We start from the raw sequence: 8,265 nt of genomic DNA on the forward strand, positions 1-8,265 counted from the left end.
AGACTGCATCATACTCTAAGTACGCTAGTTTGCCCTTGACATGCATGATTCCAATTAAATATTCTGGGACATTACCAAAATGAATGGAATGGAATGGAATGGAATGAGATACTGGAATGGAACGGAATGGAATAAGTATCTCATTCCATTCCACAAATAAGTGTATGCCCCATTTTATACATGAATCAGTAAAAAGCTAGCGTTCATTATGGTCTAGTGTTATTTTAGTAATCCGAATATTCGAATTTTGACTGACGGCGCATGTGCACGGTGATGTACCGTTGATGACTCCGTCTGTGAAGATTCTAAACTGGACAGGTGCAGAATTTTATCTCAACATATATCAAAGTTGAAAATTGCTTCCTTAGGTGCACGTGGTCATTTACTTCTGTGCCAAATGACCTTGTTTTTAGAATGCGCTGAACTTGTATATCGAAAAAAAAGACACAATAAAATATATACACGAGTTTATTTGTAACCTAAGACCCGGATCAGTCTATTTCCTTTAGAAGAAGTTTTGTCAACATTTAATTGTTCATGTGCAAATATTGATGACACATTCTGTTTAAACATCACTGTAAACAGAACGCATACACTTTGAAACATCATTTCTTTTTAATCAGTGAAAAATGTTATCAATGCACGTGCTTGACACTTACGTCTCTAGCTGCCATACACGTGTTATGGTACAATACATTCCTGAGTACGATTTGAATCTCGCACTCAATGTGGCAAAGGCAGGCAAAAGCTGGTGCCCAAACCTCCCCTTTCTGACATTTTAAACAACTAGTTGTAAGATTATTAAGTTTATAAAAAGGATTGATATAACTCAACCTGGGATGTGCCGATACTTGTTTTATTTGTTTGTTATAACCATGATTCCTGAATCAAAATGAACAGTATTTGTCCGCCTTAGTCAACAGTGGGCGTTGCTTCTTTTTTTGTTAAAACTGCATCTTTGACAAAATACTTAAGACAATAAAGTTACACTGCAAAAATGACAATGCTTATGAATATCTTTAGCATGTAGAAACAGAATTTATATAGGCGTTTCGTTTTATTCAACAGCACGCGCACTCGGATTTTTGTTGTTCTCCTGAATACTGAGGCAGTTAAATGTCCGTTTTGGTTTTTAAAGGAAATTTTTCAGAACACTTTTCACCATCAAAATATCTTTGGTAGCTTTTCTAAAATTTATTATAACGTGTCCCTCATAAAAATAGCAAGTATATTTCTAAATTTAGCTGTTCACATTCACTGTGGGTAGAAACTACGCAGTTCACAAACATTTGTCTAAAAAAAACAACATTTTTTGTTACAACATTTTACTAATCTTTAAACGGCTACAATACTTTGCAATATCGTCCCAGACAGGTTAACCTCTTGCTCGTAGATGTATTGTGCAGAAATGCAACACGTTACGCAAAACAAATAAAAGAATTAGTCTCGCTTATTTCACTTCGGACTCTTAATTAACTCCAAGCCAGACGACGGTCATATAATATTTGCTATATACCTGTATAATTTCTATGGACCGAGCGACCCAGTTATAGATAAACATTCGGCTAAAACCAATACAGCCCTGGGCGATTGCGTAACCTAACAGTTACGGAGTCGATGGTAATCAATAGAAGTATTATTGGTTTCGCCGTATAGTGGTTGTTACGTAATATGACGTCATGTGTATTCGGCAGATGTCGGTCATTTGCGTTGAAAAACGCCCTCTACACTGTCATAGCGAATCAGATTGCAGAAATGACGATTTGGCGCTACTTGATCAACAATGTCCTTAGCTAACACAGGTTAAGTTTATTCGTCTGATGTAAGGGGGAGAAGGTTGGCCCTGAAAAATAAGCAGAAAGTTTACAGAGTAAAATATAACACGCCATGCAATATTTTCGGATAACTTTCTTCCCCCAAATGCATAAATTTACATGAATTCTTTCCATGCTGAAACCACAATATAGTGGAATATAACCGCTGTTAACAAACATGCTAACCAATATGGTGGTGTGCAACCCTGTTTATTCAGTATATACATGCCTGTCTGCATACTATTTTAAAATTTCATGAAGATCGAAATCAGCCAGAACGGCAATTTTTATGCAGAAAATGTTGTTATAATAATCAAAAGCAAATGTTTCAGATGTACAATGTATAATGTGTCTTTACACTGACCGCGGACAAAAGGTCAATTCGCCCCGACTGGCCAATGAAAATGGACTCGCCTGGTCAGTTCGCAATGGCCGTTCATTATGTTAGAAAACCCTTGATAATATGCGTAAACTGACCAGTTGAAGTTTAACTAGACATAAGAACATTACTGAAATGGTGGTGCTAATAAATATGAACTTGGAGAATGAAACTTAAAACAATTCAACTTGAAATTAAGCAAGTGTTCTGGGTGGAAACGGACTTACAGTGATAAACATGTGGAAGTGTTTAAGGTGAAATAGTTAAGGCAAAAAGCAGGAATTGTTTTCATATATAAAACCGAGCTGGATCTTAATGGCGGACATTTATTTACATACATTACAGAAACAGGGTATGTTTTAATTAGAAGAACTAACATTTAAGTATCTTTAAGACGGTGTGAGCTTTTGATATGGATAGAGGCGTTTTCTTATAACGATTTGCATGTGGTCAGTGTAAGCCATGTACGGGGAACAAAACATACCAAATATGACCCCTGTGATGCCAATTGCTTCCCTGGGGGTCGCTCCTTATGGCCACCCGTTAACGTCCTTCACCTCCATAAGTTCTCTAGCTCAGCCAATGATTCTACCGGGACAAAGTGGACTGTCGTCGGCGTCGGTAACGACAGGAAGTGCATTTACGCCCCCGATGATCAACAGCTACAGAAGTCCTGATAGTGAAAACAGCAATAACAGTATTAGCCCAGTTAGAGACGTTTGTGAAACGTCGTCAAATTCGTCGTCGGACTCAACGCCGTCGTCAAAGGGAATCGACGGGAATAGCGTTAAAGACAGAAAACGTAAAGGTAGGTTAAAGACTGGTAGATCACAAGAAAATATTGAAATTTATGGTACTGGTGCGTCTATTTTTCTGGGAAGAAATTATTTAGACTGTTACTTCAGAAGTATGCCGACTTAGTCGGAATTTAGTTTCAAAATATCAGTGACGGTAGATTAAAAGCTCATTGAGTTCTTGGTAGATATAAGTTATATCACTCATGTTGTCTTTAAAATACTGCGTTAGCCGCGCAGAAAAAAAAGACAAAAATACACGAGTTAAGCTGTCTTTTACAAGTTACACATACACTTAATACAGAATTATAAGTGATTCAGATCTTAAATAAAACGGCGGCCGATAAAGCGGTATTTTTTGTACCATCTAATCCACCATCAGCTATTTTGCAAATATCTAATTAGAATATATTTATATATATTTTTCTTAATTTAGCATATTTTTAGAACAAAGTTCTGTCAATAACATATTAAAATTAAAAAAATATCACATGACGCAAAGATATAGTTTCATTCATTTTATCACCTGAACATAAAAAGGTCTAAAAAATGCACATAGTCGTCTCTAGAAAACAAAACAATACAATTTATAAAAAAAAAAACCAGACAATATTCGTACTGATTTTTGTTTATAAGAAAATGGTTAAACATCACAAAAATATTAAATGATAGTTTTAGATACGTGTTTCGCTAAATTGTAACCTGTAGATACTTATATGTTATTTTCGTGATTTCCAGATGGGTTAAGTCGTAAAATAAACAAATTTATCTGACAGCATGGTTTGACTGAGTTGAAAGTTTAATATTTCATCAACAATATATTGTTCTAAGTACTCTAAGTAATTTTAAAGATACTGGCAAAATAACAAAAGGTGGGTTGCCTTTTTGGCGCCATCTGTTTCTTTTTTCAGTAGCTTCACGTCAAAAATAATTCGGCAAAAACTAAAATTATATAAATAATCTTCACACAAAATACGCGTGGCTTAGGGTCTGATATTATCACCGATTTTTAAAGTTCTGTATGGTGTACCGGCTATGTTTAATTCTATATTTATTTCATAAATATTAATCCATTTGCTTAATTGTGAAAATATGATAAATCTAAATATTGTCAGAATCAAGGATGATTAAAAATATAAGTATTTTAAACAACTTTATTATATATAAAGAATCGTCTTCAACATGCATATAGCATGTGTACATAACAATACGGAATAATCTGTATAAATCATATTTAAATATTATCATATTTATGCAAATAATTGCTGTAGTAAGCTGCCATGTACAACTAATATCCTAACGTCAGCTAGGTCAAGGCTATGAAAACTTTTCAAAATCAGCATAAAATTTGCTACATAAATAATTCAACAATAAGTTTATGATTTCAAAATCTATTGTATCTCCAAAAATACGCACCCTTTCTTGTCAATCACATTTGCTCTTTGACAGTTTCCCAGGTTCCATGAGCGCAGCATCCTGAAATAATACACAATGACCCTTATCATGCTGGACACAAATGATTCTGCCTTTGCGACCAGTGTAGATCGGCGGGCGGCCTGTAGATCGTGGTCAGCCTGCACATCCGTACAGTCTGATCAAGATCTGCACTGTTCGCCATTCAGTCAATATCTATATTGTTAATAACTCCTTTTAACAGTTAATGGTCCAAATCGAAAGCTGGACAAGTTCATTAAAGAAATTTAGCAGGGTAAGGGTTAATGAAACTCCTAACGTTACATAGATATTTAGTGCAACATCGGTCAAATTTATGAAATTTCTTACATGTTAAGAATTATGTTTTAAACAAAATATACAAATTTAAACGAAACTGAAATGAGCAACGATACTATTTAATTCATTTAGCAGTCTAAACCCATTTTAAAAGACACAAAAGTATACACATGCATTTCTGTATGTACATTGTAACTAGAAACGAATTCCGTTATAAGATGGGAAAATCACCACAAAAGCAGTATGTCACCTTTATCTTGCCACATCTTTTAAAAGTACTTTTTTAGTATGAAAGAAATTGCAAACAAAATCAAAAGGATGTTAGAAATTTCGATTAGTATATTACGACTCTGGCCTCTTGACAAACTGCATATAAACATTGGCGCCACGTATTGAGAATATTATTTACTTATTTCATGATTTATTCGACCAGAAAAAAAAAACAAACATGACACCTGTGATGCCAAAAAAAAAATTTCTGTTAAAAGCTGTTAAGTTTTAGGAAAAGAAAAAGTTATACATAATGTTAAAAATGAAACTCCAGCTGATAACGGGAGTTCTTATGTTAATACGTTTTATAATTTTGAATTTCCCGGCGGAAGAATTGAAATTAATAAAGCATTACAACAAAAACATCTGGCAACTTTGTATTCAGACACTTGCAGATTTTTTTTTCTAATTCTGAACCCTTGGTGTAGACAATATATTTCTGAAAGTGGCGACATTTTTCGTTTTATTAACACGCCATTTCTGACACAGCCTCGGTGTATGTTTTTACCATCGTCCGCGTGAAACAGCTTTTAAAGCAAACGGATAGTTTTCATCCGCCACTTACAAAAGTCAAGATGTTATTTTTGCTAACAAAAACTCATGTTTCAGCCTTTATACACAGTCATGGATGCAGAAAGCCTAACATTTTTACAAGGTCATTCTGCACTATTTTGCCCGCGGAAGAATTTTAATGACGCATAACGAATGTGAAGGACATCTCATTATTTCGTTCAGCGCGAAAGAGGTCGACTTGCCCTGAAGCTCTTTAATGTGAAAAGCACAAATGGACATCCCGTAGCAGTAAAGAGCTTGAAAACTTCAAAACAAACTCCTACTGACAGAGATGATCAAAGTGGTAAAAACAACACTCATAAATATCGCTATCAAAACTTTAATGACATTTGAGATAAGTATGAAGAGTCGTAAATATAATCAAATATTTTCTTGTGAGGGAGAATAGAAACAAAAGACGTATCTTTTTTCAAGACGTCTAAATTACCGCAAATAGATGGCCCAAGTTTAAAACCATACCCCGTTAATGTAATGCCCATTACTTCTATTTTCGGCACAATCGCATGTAAAAATCATTAATATGCTATCAAGCTCGGTAATATGTCACTGCGTTAATTAGGACAAAAACAATTACATACATATTATATCCTCTCTTTTTTCACCCAAAACTCGTTCGTTCTCTACCACTTGTTTGAAAGCAGAACAGGACAGCATTTGAATCTGAAGAAACAGGTAACTGTTTTGAGTGAGAATTCTTTCTTTGAAACTTTGTTCTTAGAAATGGCTGGTCAGTCTACTTTTATTTATATTATATGACTTTTAGTACATTGCGACATCGCATGTTTACTGATTATTGTTAACAGAAAGGTAATTTTAAAACCTGTCGTCTGGTCTATGTATCCGCGCAACCAGACTTCATATGGAATATGCTAACTACCGGTGATGGCAACGATAAGAGATTAGACATGTCCATTTATTAATGGTATTCTCTGTAGTTGAGTTGGTACTGAAAGATCAATAGCAAGTCCATTGTCTCGCGACAGACGTGTTGTTGTTTTGATCAATATTCTTGGAATTAGAAAACTGACCATAATATTGACCTTAGAATTATGACTAATCCTATATGAGTTCTGACGCAGAGAAAAAAAATCTTGGTTTGGGATTGGTTAAAAACATAGTGTTTTATTTCATTCTTAGGTCTGTCAGCTGCATATTTTCTTTCGAAAAGTTGCGTTTATGCCAATCATATACTCCATGAGAAAGACGAACTATAAAAATGATTTTACAAATGTTTGAAAAAGATTTTATTGTGCCTTTCAAAGCTTGACAGAAGAAGTATGGAACAGTTAAATTCTGAGTGACGATATGTTTCAATGATACTTAACCCTTAGCCTGCTGCAGGTGAATTTAACAGCCTTTGCAAACAGCTTGGAACCAGATCAGACGCCGATTAAATCGGCGTCTGATCAGGTTCCAAGCTGTTTGCTACTCTGACAATATTTCTTCCAATTTTGGAGCAAATTGAATGAACTTTACAATTTTAGCAGACGACATTTCCAGCAGACCACAATTTATCTAGCATGCTAAAGGTTAAACATCAGCTGCGTAGAGAAGGGAGTACACAACATTAATACCGACCCCAAAAATGGCCGTTTACGCATACATGTACATACACATAAATAGATATACTCACATAAAGACTGATGGACTTCAGCCACTGGCTACAGACGCCAAGGTCATATAGTTACTGGCCATTTAGATAGAACGCCGGAAATTTGACCTTGTAGTCTACAATGTAAAACATACATCGTTTCCTTTACTTGCAAAGACATAATAAAATATTATCGACATAAACGATAGTTTTGGCCAATTAATAGTTGTGTGGCGTATGTATACATGTATAATATAAAAGGTCAAACATAATCGATTGTTCACAAGGCACAATCAACATGCCGCAAAAGATCAAAACTACATTTTAAACCATTATTTTTACACATGACCGCCTGCGCAGAGTTAACAAAAATAAACCAGCTTCTTTTCGATAATATATCCCATTCGTAATCAATGGTGTAAATTTTTCTTCAACAGAAAATTTGAATTTAGATGATTTTTGGCAATCAAATGATTTAGAAGGTCATGTCCGAATAACCGGCGTGTTTTTCTTTAGCTGAATTCAAGTTTTTGGCTACAGTTCAAGCCACAACCTGCCCACTGCTGGTTACTGATTACACAGCAAGTTGTTCAAACATTTCAAGCGACTTAACCTAGAATGACCCACCGCTTATATCCAAATTCATCTTCTTTGAGTTTTTTTATACGACAACGATTTGCGACAAATGCATTATACATGTCCCAGATTTTCACGAGGTTGGTTTTCTTTCGAATCATGTTCAATGAATTTCAGTTTTTTTTCTATGCTGAAAAATGTATTCCTGCAAGATTACTTTAAATGTGACTTCGTAAAGATATGTATTATATTGAACGTTTCCATAACATTTCTTGGGGGAAATATTCTCATAATTCTGGTTCCCTTTATATGGCCGACGTAAGTTTTGCAATACTTACACTAAACATTGCTTTGGTTCCTTGCTCCAAGATCAACACATGATTGCAAGACTTTGACTTATCAACGCTTTGTTCCATGCTCTGTTGTCAAAATATGTTTTGCAAGACTGACTGAACAGTGTTTGGTTCCCTGCTTCGTGAACAACCTACGTTTTGAAATACTTTGACTGAACAGTGGTTTGGTTTTCTGCTCCATGAC

At 34.9% G+C, this 8,265-nt stretch overlaps 1 long non-coding RNA gene across 1 annotated transcript; it reads right to left on the minus strand.

Moving 5' to 3' along the window:
• Window positions 1–246: 246 nt before the first annotated feature.
• LOC123539467 (uncharacterized) lies at window positions 247–8,265 on the minus strand. Its single transcript, XR_006683984.2, has 5 exons — window positions 8,067–8,265; window positions 7,195–7,289; window positions 4,404–4,463; window positions 2,678–2,866; window positions 247–1,843 (listed from the first exon to the last, which is right to left on the minus strand). It is a non-coding gene; the product is annotated as an uncharacterized LOC123539467 (long non-coding RNA).

This window comes from Mercenaria mercenaria, chromosome 18 (genome assembly GCF_021730395.1).
Source record: "Mercenaria mercenaria strain notata chromosome 18, MADL_Memer_1, whole genome shotgun sequence".
NCBI classification, from domain to species: Eukaryota; Metazoa; Mollusca; class Bivalvia; order Venerida; family Veneridae; genus Mercenaria; species Mercenaria mercenaria.